At 38.4% G+C, this 18,079-nt stretch overlaps 1 pseudogene; it reads right to left on the bottom strand.

Moving 5' to 3' along the window:
- Positions 1 to 16,968: 16,968 nt before the first annotated feature.
- Positions 16,969 to 17,641, bottom strand: LOC139034667 (eukaryotic translation initiation factor 3 subunit K pseudogene; annotated as a pseudogene).
- Between the last annotated feature and the right edge of the window lie 438 nt (positions 17,642 to 18,079).

The raw sequence follows: 18,079 nt of genomic DNA, 5'->3' as shown, positions 1-18,079 counted from the left end.
TTTAAACCATCTTACTATGCTACATGAAAATATTTCTACGAAAAAAAAAAAGCCATTTTATCATAATATGGTGAAATATAATACAAGTAGACTTTATTATTGGAACTGACTCTATTATTGACCCAAACTAATTCTCTGTGAGATTTAACCTGTCTGCTTCTTGCCTCTCTTTCACTATATTCTATATTAGCTTTAGGAGAGGTAGTTTTCACCAAAAAGGTATCAGATATAGCTTAAAATTAATAATGTAAAATCTTTAGCAGTATAAGTGAAAGAACACTTCTTTTTTTCTTTATAATTAGTAGTATCTGGTTTCAAATCCTGAGTCTCAATACTTACTAGCTGTGTGACCTTGGAAAATTGCCTAATCTCTTTAAGTCCCAATTCCCTCACTTATTAAGTAAGGGTAATATTAGTACCAATTATCTGCTAGGGACTGATTTTAAAGATTATAAGGCAGTTTGTATAAAATAGTCAATACTTATGCCTGGCACATGATGAAAATTTGGTGTTAGTTAAAATTTTTTCACTTTGAAACAAAATGAAGACTACACTTAATAGATATAAATCATCTTTAATTTCTAAATAGAAGTGGCATCTTCTAGGTGCTAGCAAGTGCAATGATCTCTTACTGACAGTTTAAATATCATCTTGAGAGTATCATGGTCTAAAATGATTCTGCTCACTCTGACTTTGGAGAAAGCTTCTCATAAGATGAAGTCATACTTCAGATCCATCAGTGTAGGATCAGAGAGAAGAAGAGGTCAGGAAAATTAGTGATGAAGGATGAGGAGGAGGAGAGAGGACTAGGGGAGCAAAGGAGGGAGGCAGGTAGGAGAAGAAAGATGGAGAAGGAGAGGGAGGTTTTGTAAACATTTTAGGACAACTGGCTTCTGGGTAACTGGAACTGTATCCTCAAGCACTCAGGCTAATCCCAACTGAACCTCTATGCTCCCCTCCTTGGAGACCACCTCCACTGAGCATCCCTCTGTTCATACTCTTTTCCTCCTAGTAATAATCTCAAGGTTGTCTCAAGGTGGGGGTCACAAGAGCTAGTTTCAAAACTGTTGCTATTTAGTCATTAAGTCATGTTCAACTCTTTGCGACCCCACGGACTGTAGCCTGCCAGGCTCCTGTGTTCATGGGATTTCCCACACAAGTATACTGGAGTGGGTTGCCATTTCCTTCTCCAGGAGATCTTCCCAACCCAGGGGTTGAACTGGTATCTCCTGCCAAATACCTGGAGGCTGATAAATTGCATTTAGTGTTTATAATTTAGGAATTCAGACACTGTAGGATCACAATTAAGGAAAAATATGGGTAAGTTATGAAAGATGCTAAGTTTACTTAGGAATCACCAAAGTAAAATTTAGCTCAATGACCTAAGGGTAAGCTTGGAATTTCTAAATATTGTGAAATAAGGCAACTATTTAGATTTTAGCCAGTCAATGGGCTTAAAGCTAAGAGCAAAATCAGAAAGACTGCCAACTGGCAAGAGAAGTTAAAACCAGGGCTGGTTGAAGTTACCTGGTTGCATCAGTGAGGAGGCAGTAGGCCTCTCAGGAAGACTGGCACTTATGCAAGCTGAGGAACAAGCTGAAAAAGTCTGAAACTCCTATAAACTTCAAGAGCGTCTTGATCAATACCTCCAATCCATTCTGCTATGATAGGAAGTCTGTCTTTGTCTATTTAGTTTTAATCACTACTCTATTAGCATTACCAGAGTTGCTCACAAATCTATATTTAACTAATGTATGCTGTACACTTGTTCTCTTCATTCTTATTCTGTTATGAAAAGCAGTATACATTTTAACTTCACATCTGTAACTAAGGATATAAGGTTTCTATTTTTCAATTTTTTTCTTGTATTGTCCTTTGACCTGGTGCAAGCTCTTCATCTTAGCCAAGAAGACTGAAATGCTCAGTAACTGAGGAAGGCAGTTTCAGATCAAGTGGGTGTGTTATCTTGGGAAACCCTCAAGAAAGAATTTTGTAACATGTTAAAAAGCAGTCTCAAACTTCAAGTATTGAATAATAACTTTCAAAGCTTCTTGCATGAAAAATTCATATATATGCCATTTTTGTTGTTATTTTCCTTATTTCCGTTCTGAATGATAATGTGATGAACTGGAAAGAACATTCATTCTTGGGCCACACAAAGTGTTTGAATCCTGACTCTCCTACTTATTCTATTTGTAACCTAGAGTCAATGACTTGACCTCTTGGAGTATCAGTTTTCTCTTCTATAAAAGTAAGATGCTGCTCATTTTGAAGAACTGTTAGAATGAGATGAAAAAAATGTATGGATAGATCTAGCACATGATAAGCATTCAATAAATTATTGTTTTCATTATCCTTATTATCACTAACCATATTTTTTCATATTGTCAAATAACTCAAGATACGGGTGATTTTGCATATGTTCTATGAAAGTATCATATTTCATACTTTTTAAGGAACATCTGTCATTGGACCAGCCGCTTGAAAAGATAATACTCTTAAAGCAGAGAATTTATAGAATTTATGGGGTGGGAACAGTGGTGGTGGTAGTTATTTTTATGTCAGAATTGTGGTGCTCAATTCTTTTTTAAGAAATATTGGTTACCTAATAAATGGAAAGTAAGACACAATTCCTACCCTCAAGAAAAATAAACCTAGTGTGGAATATGGACAAAACCCAGGGAAGAAAACCCGATGAGTGCAGTTAATATTCAACACGACCCAAAGGGAGGAGAAAGATGGATAGGTGGATCAGTAAAGACTTTGCTGGTCATGGAAAGATTTAACCTGGGGACAATGGGGAATGCAGGGAAGAGAAGAAATTTCCAGTAAGAGAACCAGCATGACAATAGATGCAGGGAACTGGGGTGTGTTGGGAATAAAAAGGGTACTTGCTTCCCTGGTGGGTCAGATGGTAAAGAATCTGCCTGCAGTGCAGGAGACCCAGGTTCAATCCCTGGGTTGGGAAGATCCCTTGGAGGAGGGAATGGCAACCCACTCTCATATTCTTGCCTGAAAACTCCATGGACAGAGGAGCCTGGTGGGCTATAGTCCATGGGGTCACACAGAGTCAGATATGACTGAGCAACTAAAAACTTTCAATTTCATGCTGTATAAAAAACTTTTTCTAAACTCTTTTAATAGATCAAACATTTTTTCAAACAACATTTTATGGGGAAAATACTAATTTGTAAAATAAAGTATTAATTCAGTTATTCTGTGAATTCAAATTTAGCACAGTTACTCCTATAATGTTTTGGTCTAATGACATGTAGACATTTGAACCCCAGGATAACAGACAATAGTTGCAGTGTCAGTGCCCACTGCACTTAGACCAAAATTTCATGTAACTTCTGAAGCACATCTTTGGTTCATTAGGATTCCAGAGAATTCACTTGAAAAACCAGTGGTATAGAGGGATTTAAAGTACACCCTGACAGGTTTGTCTTAACTCAGTTAAAAGTAGGAGCCTTTGAAGGTTTCTTAATATGGGAATGACAGAATAGCACTGCTCTAGAAAGATTAATCTTATCAAATGAATAGGATAAACTGGAAGAAAGAAAGATTAGTGATAAGGAAAACTTTCAATTATCAGACTGCTGAAATAGTGCACGGGTGGCTGAACCAGGACCCAGAAATAAGGTGGGTGGGAATGAGGTGCTCATTTGCATTCTAGCTTAAACTGGAACTCTGTTTTCTAATAAAAGAACCCTACTTTAATTCCACAATCTTAATGGTACTCTTGGTATTATTACTTCTACATCAATACATAAATTTTGTTAGTGCTTAAAAATTTCAGTTCTTTAGAAATTAGCTGTTACATAAGAAGTAAAACATTTTATAATTACTATTCTGGAGGTAGATTTTTAGAGTAGTCTTTAGTTGGAAATGTTGATCTGAAGATTTTTCGTAAGGTTTTTGTTTTTTTTTACGTTAGGGTTTTAGTTCTTTAGCCCTTGGTCCCATAAAACTCTTAGGTTATTTTTCTCTAATTACTCTTAAGTTACTCAACTAAATATAAATTGCATATCACTAATTAAATTTGTAAATTTTTCAATAACCTGGTTTAAATGAGTCAAGACCCTTTAATTTCTATTATAATTTTTTGTTATATAAACTTACAACAGAATCTTAATTTTCCTTAAAACTTTCCTGAAGAGTAAGATCTTCTGACACTAGAATCAGAGTACAGAGAGGAAAGATTTTAATAATTTTGTTGCAAAGCTTTAGAAATAAGCAGAAATTTTGAGGACATAAATCCTATGTCCGAAGGTTTTATAACACCTTATTTATTGATCATCACCAATAAAAGTAATATTTCATACAAGTAAAAAATTCTAAACAGTGGAAGCTTATCACTTTAGATGCCTTTTTTCCCGTTTCGATCACTTGTAAGGGAATCTTTTAAAATGCATTTCCCATTGGCTTGCAATTGGAATGGCGGTATGATTCAAATCTCAATGCCCTTTTTTCAAAATTCAGAATCCTTTCTGGTTCATATTCAGCCACTTCAATTTCCAAAGTGCCTGATTTTTCAGATTTCTCATTTGTTATCACTAGTAAGCCTTTACGGATAACAAACAAGAAAGGAACACAAGAAAGGTTGTCACATTACATATAAAATAAAAGTCAAAATAAATGATGATCATAAAAACTGCTTGTGGCTACCATATGGCCCTCAGAAGTATTTTATTTGTATCCTTTATGTTGACTCCAAATGGGTAAGGTTATTGAACAAGAATTATTAAGTTGACCATTAACTATAATTTTCTGGGACCGTCATAAACTTAAGTATTTCAATTTGATTCTAGGTGATTTATATTAAAAGATATAGGAGGATAGTAAGAAGATAGAGAAAATATCCCAAAACACTAAATAAAGTAACCATTGTTTTTTGAGGGTCATGGCCGCAGGAAATGACATCTGCTCAGCCTTGGATTTCGCTTGCTGTTAGAGGGGAAATTTATTTTTTTGAGCAGACGCACCTGCATTCCCATTGCAGCCTACATGGTTCAAGTCATGTTAGCTTTTATAGAAATTTTTGTTTAAAGTCTATCTGCCCCTCTAGACTTAAAAAAAAATTCCTAGGACTTCCCTGGTCTTCCAGCAGTTGAGAATCCTCCTTCCAATGAAGGGGACACGAGTTTGATCCCAATCAGGGAGGATTCCACATGCAAAAGGACAACTAAGCGCATGCGCCACAGCTACTGCGCCAGCTCTCTAGAGCCCTGCTACGGCTGCGCAGGCCGGGGCAGGTACAGCCTGTGCCCTTCTGCAAGACAAGCCACCACGATGCGAAAGCCACGCGCTGCAACGAGAGAGAGAGTGTGTGTTAGTCACTCAGTCGTGTCTGACTCTTTGCGGCCCAAGGACTGTAGTCTGCCATTTCCTTCTCCAGGGGATATTCCTGACCCAGGGAAGGAACCCAGATCTCCTGCCTTGCAGGCAGATTTTCACCGTCTAAGCGCCAGGGAAGCCCGCAACTAGAAAGTTGCCCTACTTACTGCAACTGGAGGAAGCCTGTGTGCAGCGATGAAGACCCAGTGCAGCCAAAAAATAAATAAATACTATTTTAAAAAAAAAATAGAAAACTAATATGATAAAAATATTTTTTGAAAATCCTAAACAGAAGGATATGCCTATTTTATAGACACAAATAGGTACTCAGGGGGATCCAACCAGTCCATGCTAAAGGAGATCAGTCCTGGGTGTTCGTTGGAAGGACTGATGCTGAAGCTGAAACTCCAATGCTTTGGCCACCTCATGGGAAGAGCTGACTCATTGGAAAAGACTCTGATGCTGGGAGGGATTGGGGGCAGGAGGAGAAGGGGACGACAGAGGATGAGATGGCTGGGTGGCATCACCGACTGGATGGACATGAGTTGACTAAACTCTGGGAGATGGTGATGGACAGGGAGGCCTGGTGTGCTGTGATTCATGGGGTCGCAAGGAGTCGGACATGACTGAGTGACTGGACTGAACTGAACTGAACTGATGCACTTACTTTCTGATTGTAACTGAAAAGAATACTTAAGATCAGTATAAAACCAGACAGATGCAAGAAACTGAAACAATTAGGAATAATTTACACTTTCTTGTTCTAGTCCCTGAGGGAATCTGCTATATAAAAACAAAAACAAAAAAAGCAACTTCTGCCAAGCCTTACATTTTATCTCTGTCCCAAACTTCCAGTCTCCTTTTCCAGCATGTCTGGATAATGCTTTAATGATTCTCTGCTCCAGGCAAGACATTTCTCTGTGTTCATTACAGGTGCCATGGAAGTTCTCTTCTATACCTTCTCTGAACTCTTCTAGAGTCAGTTTCTGACTCTGACTGGCTGACTCTCAACTACTTGAGACAGAGAGGAAAGATACTGAATATGGTCATCATTTTTAGTTTGAAATCAAAATGACAGGGTGGGGCAGATAATCCCAACTGTAGCTCCTTATTATCATTCCCAGTATATGCTTTATACAGAACTAGGTCTTGTTCACATCCTTTATTATCCTGATAAGTTACTTTTAGATCCATTTAGTAGCCATGTAATGATGTGAGAGTTGGCCCATGAAGGAGACAGAGGACTGAAGAACTGATGCTTTCCAACTGTGGTGATGGAGAAGACTCTTAAGAGTCCCTTGGACTGCAAGGAGATCAAGCCAGTCAATCCTAAAGGAAATGAACCCTGGATATTCATTGGAAGGACTGATGCTGACGCTGAAGCTCCAATAGTTTGGCCACCTGATGCAAAGAGCCAACTCATTGGAAAAGACCCTGACACTGGGAAAGATTGAAGGCAGAAGGAGAAGAGGGTGGCAGAGGATGAGATGGTTGGATGGCATCACCAATTCAAGGGGCATGAACTTGAAACTCCAGGAGATAGTGAAGGACAGGGAAGCCTGGCGTGCTGCAGTTCATAGGGCCGCAGAGGCAGACATGAGTTAGCAGCTGAACAATAACAACATGTTTTAAGAACATAAAACTGAAGTTCAGACAGGTCAAGTAGTCTGTCCAAGGGCACAAGAGAACATGACAGATTCCGGAGCAAAGCCAGGTTTATCCCACAGTGCTGCAAACAGCATCCTCTTATTTTTCTTCTGGTTTCCTTCCTTTGTATGGAAGTTTTCATTTTCATGGGCAACCGGGCATTTTCATGAAAACTTCCCCTGACAAACTGTTCTCTTTAGTTGCCAAAGCCCTTTTCCTTCCAGGTTCTAAACCTAGAGAGTTAACCTATTAAATTACAAGTAGCTACATGTGGAAACCAGACTGACACACAGCAGCCAGAAATTTGCATTTCAGTAATAAACTTTTGGCAAAGTGAAATTTTTCAGGAACATGCTGGGATTTCAGGCGCTGTGACCAGATTCTTAGAAGGTATCTGGGGGCAAAGATATTTACTAGAGATCCATCAAGGACAGAAAGTTGTTAGCTTAAGTTTGTACAATCTAATGTCTTCCAGTTGCAGGATAACAATTTATAGTTAATATTAGTGACAGTGGAACAGTTGGTGTGTTTTTTTTTTCAAGCAGGGAAGGTTATGGATGGGAACAGTTGATGTCTCTGTGTTTAATATGTGGATTGAACAGGAAAGATAAACCCTTGGTAGTAAAAGGCAGACAGGAAGACATGACAATTGAAAGAAATATCACAAGGAAAACAAACACTAGATATTCTTTTATGACAAGGGAAAGAAGGAGAGTGAGATTTCATGCTTATAGATGACAAGCAATTTTCTTCAATTTATAACATTTCTCTAGTACAGTGCTGTCCAGTAGAATTTCTGTAATAACAAAAAATTTTTTACATCTCAGCTGTCTAATAAAGTACCTTCTAGCCACTTGAAACATAACTAGTGGTTTTGAGAAAATTGCTTTTCAAAATTTCAGTTAAATTAAATTTAAATAGCCTCGTGTGGCCAGTAGCTACCATATTGGAGTGCAACAGGCAAAATAGAAGATTTCTCTATGTTTCATTCCTGTCAAATAGAATAAGATGAGTTTTCTTAAATTTGTATTTTTTTCTCTAAGTATTATGAAGGATTTGGAGTTACATTGCTGGTTGTTGTACTAGTTAGTCAGTTGTGTCCGACTCATTGAGACCCCATAGACTGAAGCCAGCCAGGCTCCTCTCCCATGGGATTGCCCAAGTAAAATACTAGAGTGAGTTGCCATTTCCTTTTCCAGGAGATCTTCCTGTCCTAGGGATCGAACCTGTATCTCCTGCGGTGGCAAGCACATTTATTACCACTGAGTCACCTGGGAATCTCATATTGCTGGCAGTACCGTTTAACTTTCGCCCGTGAGAAATCTAAAGCAAGTGCGATGGATCAGGCTTCCAAGCCTAAATCTATCATTTCAGCTGTATACAAATAGTGCTAAAATAAAAAACAATTCCACAAACATGCATTAACCCACTACAATATTGTAAAGTAATTAGCCTCCAACTAATAAAAATAAATGAAAATAATAATAATAATAATAATAATAATAATAATGCTTGTCCACAGTCATAAAACAAATTTACATAAAATCACTTAAGATATAATGAGTTAAAATAAAAATTACTTAAGTCAATAGTTCCCTTTGTGCTAGGAAAGAATGTGCAATCTAGGAAAACATCAGCCAATGACACAAACCTCCTTCTTTAGTGATTACACATTGAGTAGAAACAAAAGATGAGTTAAAAAAAAAAAAAAACAAGGAGAGGGGAGAATATAATTCAGGCTTTGCAAACTTAAATGTCTACAGGACCAGGGCATATAATGTAAATAAGTAACTTGCAAAGTCTGTTGGAGTGTGAGGCATACAGCACTGCCACCGCCACCCCTAGCCCCAGGGATTTCACTTATCATGTTATACCAGGGGCCATCTGCTCAGTCAATCTGCCCCCACCAGCACACCACTCCTGCAGCCTTCCTGGGGCAGCCACCTGGCCTCTTTCAAGGAAGTCTGAGCACCACTGTACTCAAATACTTCTACATTTTCCTTCAGTTCCAGCACCCTTTGATGCTAGGATTATCAATTCATTACTTTTAGTGGGGAGAAAAGTCTTGCTCTAATCCAAATGCTATATCTTGGAGTTTTGATGCATAAGAATAAGTCTAACTGATGTAAGTATTTATGTGATGAGACTTTACAGATTATTATATGCAATTGTTTTCCTATGTAAAGTACTATTTAGTGTTTATTTACACATCAACTCATAGCCTCTAAGGTAGGTGGCTGTCATAGGCATAACCTAACTAGTAATATGTGTGCCTTATATATTTTGTAAATACTCAAGAAATTAGTCAAGGAACATAGTAGGTGCTCAATGAATGTTGAATGAATGAATGGTGCAGAGATTTCCATACCTATGAATAATGAATATAATTAAGCTTTTTCACAATAAAAACAGTTACCTAACACATTAATGACAAAAAAAGTATAAATCCTTTGATTGTGACAGTGCCTGACATTGTAGTACTCATTTCATTTTGTGCTTTCGATATAGTTTGTGGCTCATTATACATTAGCTTAATTATTCCTTTTACAATAGGCTACTAGAGTTTCTATTTGAAAGTGTTAAAAATGACATATTTAAAAAATCATCACAAGCTAGGTAAACACACTAATTAATTTTAAAAGACATCTCTTTAGTTCAGTTCAGTTCAGTTGCTCAGTCATGTCCAACTCTTTGTGACCCCGTGAACTGCAGCACGCCAGGCCTCCCTGTCCATCACCAACTCCAGGAGTCCACCCAAACCCATGTCCATTGAGTTGGTGATGCCATCTAACCATCTCATCCTCTGTTGTCCCCTTCTCCTTCTGCCCTCAATCTTTCCTGGCATCAGGGTCTTTTCCAATGTGTCAGCTCTTCACATCAGATGGCCAAAGTATTGGGGTTTCAGCTTCAATATCAGTCCTTCCAAAGAACACCCAGGACTGATCACCTTTAGGATGTACTGGTTGGATCACCTTGCAGTCTAAGGGACTCTCAAGAGTTTTCTCCAACACCACAGTTCAAAGCATCAATTCTTCTGCACTCAGCTTTCTTCATAGTCCAACTCTCACATCCATACATGACCACTGGAAAAACCATAGCCTTGACCAGACAGACCTTTGTTGGCAAAGTAATGTCTCTGCTTTTTAATATGTCTAGGTTGGTCATAACTTTCCTTCCAAGGAGCAAGCGTCTTTTAATTTCATGGCTGCAATCACCATCTGCAGTGATTTTGGAGCCCCAAAAAATAAAGTCAGCCACTACTTCCCCATCTATTTGCCATGAAGTGATGGGACTGGATGCCATGATCTCAGTTTTCTGAATATTGAGCTTTAACCCAACTTTTTCACTCTCCTTTTTCACTTTCATCAAGAGGCTCGTTACTTCTTCTTCACTTTCTGCCATAAGGATGGTGTCATCTACATATCTGAGGCTATTGATATTTCTCCCAGCAATCTTGATTCCAGCTTGTGTTTCCTCCAGCCCAGTGTTTCTCATGATGTGCTCTGCCTATAAGTTAAATAAGCAGGGTGACAATATACAACCTTGACATACTCCTTTTCTTATTCGGATCCAGTCTGCTGTTCCATGTCCAGCTCTAACTGTTGCTTCCTGACCTGCATACAGGTTTCTCAAGAGGCAGGTCAGGTGGTCTGGTATTCCCATCTCTTTCAGAATTTTCCACAGTTTATTGTGATCCACACAGTCAAAGGCTTTGGCATAGTCAATAAAGCAGAAATAGATGTTTTTCTGGAACTCTCTTGCTTTTTCAATGATCCAGCAGATGTTGACAATTTGATCTCTGATTCCTCTGCCTTTTCTAAAACCAGCTTGAACATCTGGAAGTTCTCAGTTCACGTGTTGCTGAAGCCTGGCATAGAGAATTTTAAGCATTACTTTACTAGTGTGTAAGATGAGTGCAATTGTGCAGTAGTTTAAGCATTCTTTGGCATTGTCTTTCTTTGGGATTGCAATGAAAACTGACCTTTTTCCAGTCCTGTGGCCACTGCTGAGTTTTTCAAATTTGCTGGTGTATTGAGTGCAGCACTTTCACAGCATCATCTTTCAGGATTTGAAATAGCTCAACTGGAATTCCATCACCTCCACTAGCTTTGTTCATCATGATGCTTCCTAAGGCCCACTTGACTTCACATTCCAGGATGTCTGGCTCTAGGTGAGTGGTCACACTATCGTGATTATCTGGGTCGTGAAGATCTTTTTTGTACAGTTCTTCTGTGTATTCTTGCCACCTCTCCTTAATATCTTCTGATTCTGTTAGGACCCTGCTATTTCTGTCCTTTATTGAGCCCATTTTGCATGAAATGCTCCCTTGGTATCTCTAATTTTCTTGAAGATATCTCTAGTCTTTTCCATTCTGTTGTGTTCCTCTATTTCTTTGCATTGATCTCTGAGGAAGGCTTTTTTCTCTCTCCTGGCTATTCTTTGGTACTCTGCATTCAAGTGGGAATATCTTTCCTTTTCTCTTTTGCTTTTTGCTTCCCATCTTTTCACAGCTGTTTGTAAGCCCTTTTCAGACAGCCATTTTTCTTTTTGCATTTCTTTTTCTTGGGGATGGTCTTGATTCCTGCCTCCTGTACAATGTCACAAACCTCCATGCATAGTTCATCAGGCACTCTGTCTATCAGATCTAGTCCCTTAAATCTATTTGTCACTTCTACTGTATAGTCATAAGGGATTTGATTTAGGTCATACCTGAATGGTCTAGTGGTTTTCTCCACTTTGTTCAATTTCAGTCTGAATTTGGCAATAAGGAGTGCATGATCTGAGCCACAGTCAGCTCCCAGTCTTGCTTTTGCTGACTGTATAGAGCTTCTTCATCTTTGGCTGCAAAGAATATAAGCAATCTGATTTCGGTGTCGACCATCTGATGATGTCCATGTGTAGAGTCTTCTCTTGTGTTGTTGGAAGAGGGGGTTTGCTATGACCAGTGCGTTCTCTTGGCAGAACTCTATCAGCCTTTGCCCTGCTTCATTATGTACTCCAAGGCCAAATTTGCCTGTTACTCCAGGTATCTCTTGATTTCCTACTTTTGCATTCCAGTCCCCTATAATGAAAAGGACATCTTTTTTGGGTATTAGTTCTAGAAGGTCTTGTAGGTCTTCATAGAACTGTTCAACTTCAGTTTCTTCAGTGTTACTGGTTGGGGCATAGGCTTGGATTACTGTGATATTAAATGGTTTGCCTTGGAAACAGAGATCATTCTGTCGTTTTTGAGATTGCATCCGAGTACTGCTTTTCAGACTATTTTGTTGACTATGATGGCTACTCTGTTTCTTCTAAGGGATTCCTGCCCACAGTAGTAGATATAATGGTCATCTGAGTTAAATTCACCCATTCCAGTCCATCTTAGTTCGCTGATTCCTAGAATGTTGATGTTCACTCTTGTCATCTCCTGTTTGACCACTTCCAATTTGCCTTGATTCATGGACCTAACATTCCAGGTTCCTATGCAATACTGCTCTTTACAGCATTGAACCTTGCTTCTATCACCAGTCAAATCCACAACTGGGTGTTGTTTTTGCTTTGGCTCCATCCCTTCATTCTTTCTGGAGTTATTTCTCCACTGATCTCCAGTAGCATATTGGGCACCTACCAACCTGGGGAGTTCTTTCAGTGTCCTATCTTTTTGCCTTTTCATACTGTTCATGGGGTTCTCAAGGCAAGAATACTGAAGTGGTTTGCCATTCCCTTCTCCAGTGGTCTCTTTAGTAATTCACAATTAACAAATATCACTAGGAATGAATGCTGTATATCAGGCAGAGTAGACAATTACTACATCTTTTAAAAAATAAATATGCCCTATGAATTTTACTAATAATAATTGTCACTGATAGCTTACAATTACTAAGTTTATTAGATGCTTTATTCTAAGAGGAGGGAGAGAAGAATAAAATAGATTATTCCATAAGTGTAAATTTAGGGAGGAAACTCTGACAAAAAAAATAATTTCAGGTGGGTGGAAGTTAGAGGGAGGTCACAGGCAACTTCTAATTTTCCAAGTTTGTGTCACACACATGCAAAGAAGAATTTGGGGTAAAAAAGAAATTAGAGATGTATGAGTAAAATAAAGTGCGACAAAATTAAGTCAGATTCTGTGTCTTTCTTGGACACCCTTCACAAGCAATATTACCATTAGTATTTATAATAACACCATCAGAAGAATGAGTGACTGATTTACTTTTAAACTCCAGAATATTTTTACTGATGGTTGGTTTTTATACTAGATGTAAGTACATCTGGTATTTTATGTTTCATTTCAATACAATGAGAAGAATTCTAGGGCAATGGAGAAAGGCAAAGATGTTTAGATAAAAAGTACAAATAATAAATTAGCTAAAAATTCTTACTTTATTCATTCTTAAATGTCACCACTTTTTAATAGTTTTGAACCTGGATATTGATGATATGGTTTTCTACATTTATGAAATTAGTTAGAATTTTTTTAAACATTCCGAAAATATTAGAACTAACAAAGATTTTGGAAATAATTAGTCTCAACCCCATAGAACTAAACCTCAATTTGAAGTTAGCATGACTGGTTGATGGCAGAAATCAGTGAAGGGGTTAGTACATCCAGTTTCCCCATCCTTCGCTCTTTCTACTCTGACACCTCAGCCACAATTAACACTCTAAGTGATCTCATCAGAGTCTGAGATGACAAGACACAATATACCCATGTGGATAATGAGATCATAGGTTGAACACTAAGCAACATGTACATCTCTGTGCTTTTTTCCTCTGCATCTCATGATCTTTCCAAGTCCCCATACTAAAATATATCCTCTCTTAAATACACTGCTAAGCTCCCAGCTGTCTCTTTCGAAAACATGCCCTACCATCTAACAAGAAATAAGCATCTCCCAGCAAGTTTGAGCCAGGTGGAAATGCTACATAAAGATCAAAGCTACATCTTTTACATAAAGAAAGAGAACAGATAGACATATATCAGTGATACACATTCTAAAATGAATATGTTTTAAATTTTTTTCTGTATTTCCTATAGTTTTTTTAAGTCATGTTACATAAAATATTTTAGATAAAATAGTTTTCCATAACTAGTTCAAACTTACTGCTAATTTATGGTTATTTCAAAATATTTTATCAAAGTGGCTGAGTCACTTAAAACACCTAAAATATGGGTTATGTCACGCATTATTTTACTCATCCAGTTAAAATATTTTGAGGAAAAATTATGTGGAAATAATCAACTTTTTTTTTTCTTTGAACACACCTGGTTTCTGGGGCCCAATTGATAGCTCATGGTTAGTGAACTACAAGTCTTTTTTCTCAATATTGTCAGGGCCCTGTGGCCCTCTTTTGCTGACTAAAGTCCATCTTTCCCACTTCTCAACACAATAGACCCCCTAAGTCCTGTGACCTCCATACCCAACCTCTAGACTATCTATTCACTATGATGGTATATTCCTACCTCAGCTCTTACCAGTTTCCTCATGACCAGGAAATGGGACATGATGCCATGTCCACAATAAAGAACAGATGAAGAGATAAGAACAACAGATGAAGAGATATTGTGTATCTCTTATATATATGTTACATATGTACATATACATAAAATAAAAAATAGATGAAGAGAAATTATGGATGTGAATTCATATCCATAATAAAGGAGAAGTGAAGAGAGAGTAAAATGAAGGAGGAGAGGATTTACAGAGCAATATATCACATGAGGAACTTTGAATACAAAGGTAATACTAAACTAGCATGAGCTTCCCAGGCGGCACTAGTGGTAAAGAACACGCCTGCCAAAGCAGGAGACCTAAGAACCACAGGTTCGATCCCTGGGTCAGGCAGGTCTCTTGGAGGAGGGCATGGCAACCCACTCCAGTATTCATGCGTGGGAAATCTCATGAACAGAGGAGCCTGGAAAACTATGGTCCAAGTGCAGCAAAAAGCTGGACACGATTGAAGTGACTTAGTACGCAGGCCCTAAAGAAGCACAGCATTATTCGGCATATATATGGAAGACTATTCTGATGGAGTGACTAAAAATTACAATAAATGCAAATGATCCTTAACTTTCCTTTACCCTTCTCTCTGCCATCACCCACACCCCACATATATCTCCAGTGAACATCTTTGGCTGTGAGTTGTGCATATTTTTCTAGACTTTAGGATAAGTATTTTAATTTTGTTCATTGTTAATGTCACACTGAGAAAAAATATGTCAATATTTAAAGTCAGTGTTAAGTGTTTAAACTTGTCTGTTGTGAGTCCTCAAGGAGAGGCTGGCGGATGCTTCAGTTATTATCTCAGTGACAACCCTGACTCCATCTTCTTGTTCCCCATCCCTGCACCTGTCTCCATCCTCAAACAGCCGTTTCCAGCAACTTGCTGGTGTTATGTGTTGGGATGGTTTTCACTGTGTCTTGTTTGTTTGTTTGTTTGTTTTTGCTTTGGAACTGTAAGCTTCATGGAATTGAAGAATTTTGTCTGCTCTCTCTGTCCCCCACTGCTCTCCCTCCTTTTATTCTGGGTCTCCTCGAGACTGCTTTATCTCGCTTCTCAGATCACTGAAGCTTTGTTTATATTTTTTACCCTTTGACCTTTCTATATTTCACTTTAGATAGCTTCCCCCACCCCTGTCTTTACTCTTACTGATCTTTTCTTCTGAAATGAATACACTGCTGTCAATTTTATCTAATGAATTTCTTATTCCAGATAGTTTAACTTTCATCTCTAGAAATTCCATTTTTTCTTTTTTATATCCTCTACTAGTATCCTTATTATGTTGTTTTCTTTTATGTCCTTGAGGATATGGAACATAATTATATTGCTATCTTAAAGCCCTTGTCATCAATTTTATCCTCTTTTATTTCTAAGATTCTTACCTTTAATTGATTTTTCTTTGAAGTAAGGGTCGAATTTTTATCTTTTTTCATAAAGCTAATAATTTTTATCAGTTGTTGAAATTATGAATTTTAGGTTACTGAGTACAGGGTTTTGTTATATTCCTTTAAACATTGTTAGACCAGGTGCACATTTTAGAACTTTGATCCTTCAAGTTTCTTTTTAAAGTCATTTTAGGGAAAGTCTAGAATAAATTTTCTCTACACTGGTTAAAGGGAACTCAACTCCCTGTTCTGTGTGAGTTTTGGAAATTGTTCATCTTAGAACTCAAATATACTTATTCTTTTCCTTGAAGATGTTTCTAATCTGGACTCATGAGGCTTCATATTATTACTGTGTATTTAATACTCCATCAAAGACTCATAGAGATTCCTAGTCAAATTGTTAACAGTTGTTTTTCTGTGTGGTTCCTTTATCTTGGATACTTTGTCCTGTATATCCTAACTGCTGTAGCCTTCTCAAATTGAGATATTAATGATGTGACTCAATGAGATTTCTGGGCTCATTTTGGTTTCCCCATACCTGCACGGTAGCCCAGAAAATTAGCTCCAAGCAAGATCAACTCATCTGTTTCTTTTCTCAGGGACCATTAGCTACACTGCCTATGGTCCAGTTTCTGAAAATAAATGTGCTCTATATTTTGCCCAGTTTTCTAGTTGTTAATGGATGAAAGATAATACTTTCATATGAGGGGCACTGTGACTCCCTCACGGCCAGAAGCAGAAATATCTTACTTTTCAATCATGACTTCCTTTCAGGCTTGTGATTTTACTTAATTTGCTTTTTAACACACACGGCTGTCTCTCACCACTGTGTTTATATATGTACAAAATAAAATATCTCTGCATAAGTGATTATTTTATGCTTTTTCTGTTCTCTAAAGAGTCTAAAATATTTTTTGATTTATTTATTTTTTTTTTTTTTAACAGTATTTACTCTTTATTCAACTGTTACTATTCGGCCATGTCCCATGGCATGCAGGATCTTAGTTCCCCAGCCTGGGTTTGAACCCATGCCTGGTTCAGGTTCCACTGCAGTGAAAGCACAGAATCTTAAACACTGGACACCAGGGAAGCCCCATGTGGGCAGAGTATTTAGAGGACAGAGGACTTTTGCTGGAAGACCAGGTGCCTGTATGTGTGTGAGAGAGTGAGAGAGAAAGCCTGAACTTTGTCAGCAGAGGGGACCAGGGCATCCCAGCTCCAGGTGAGGATGACCATTCTGTGCCATCCCACATGCAGAGTTCTGAACACAGGACCCACTGCCACAGAAGAAGCCAATAAAAGTGCGTGGTCTTGACTTCCAGCAGCTTTTTCTGCAGGGCCCAGTCACCACCCTGCCCCGGGGCCGCAGGCAAGTTACCCAGAAGGCCTGGAAGTGGCAGGTTTCCAGCAGGTCTCCGAGGTACAAAATCTGCCGGATGGGCCGTTCTTCTTGATGGGCCTGGTCGATCATGCACTTGCACAGAGTGAAGTCGGTGTGGGGCAGGTTGGTGAGGGCCTTCAGCAGGATCTGGGCGGTGACTGTGGTCTGGAAGAAGGCTGGGTTGAACTGGTACAGTTTCAGGACAGCCAGGTTGGCTTCCAGATCATAGGCATTCTCCTTGGCCTGTGTCTCCACATAGCGTTCCAGGGTGGCCAGATTCTCAGGGTTGTACCTGTCGATCCCCTTGAGCAATTTGCCCACGTTCGCTCTCATCTGCTCAAACATCGCCATGACGGCTGCCGCCTCCCACACCAGGGCTACAGCCGAAGACCTGGCCGGCAAAGCGTCCTCCTGATTTATATTTTTGATTGAATACGTGATACCTCTTTAGGAATGAGAGACACTTGTATTCTAGGTGAAGAAACAGGTGGAGATGTATGAGAAGATAAAATTGGGTCCTGTTTCCTCTAAGTTCTAATTATCATTGGTGGTACCTGGAGTTGCAAGTTACCATAAGAATAAATTTCAAACATCAACGAAAAATAAAAATCACATAGATTTTTAAATGTTTTCTTCGTGGTTGACTTTTATTTCCTATTCGAGATGTTATTTGCCCCTTTAGGTTTTCAGTGAAACTTAAGATGATGTGACAGAAAGTTCCTGTATGCAAATTTTTTTTAACTAGTTTTCAATGCAACTATGAAGTTAGGCAATTAATTTTCATTACAAATCTGGAAAAGGAAGTAGCTGCAGGTCAAGTTGGGCAGATATTGTCATTTTTTTT

This window comes from Odocoileus virginianus, chromosome 4 (assembly GCF_023699985.2).
Source record: "Odocoileus virginianus isolate 20LAN1187 ecotype Illinois chromosome 4, Ovbor_1.2, whole genome shotgun sequence".
Taxonomy (NCBI): Eukaryota; Metazoa; Chordata; class Mammalia; order Artiodactyla; family Cervidae; genus Odocoileus; species Odocoileus virginianus.
The sequence above is the reverse complement of the archived record's forward strand: the minus strand, read 5'-3'. Positions and strand labels throughout refer to the sequence as shown.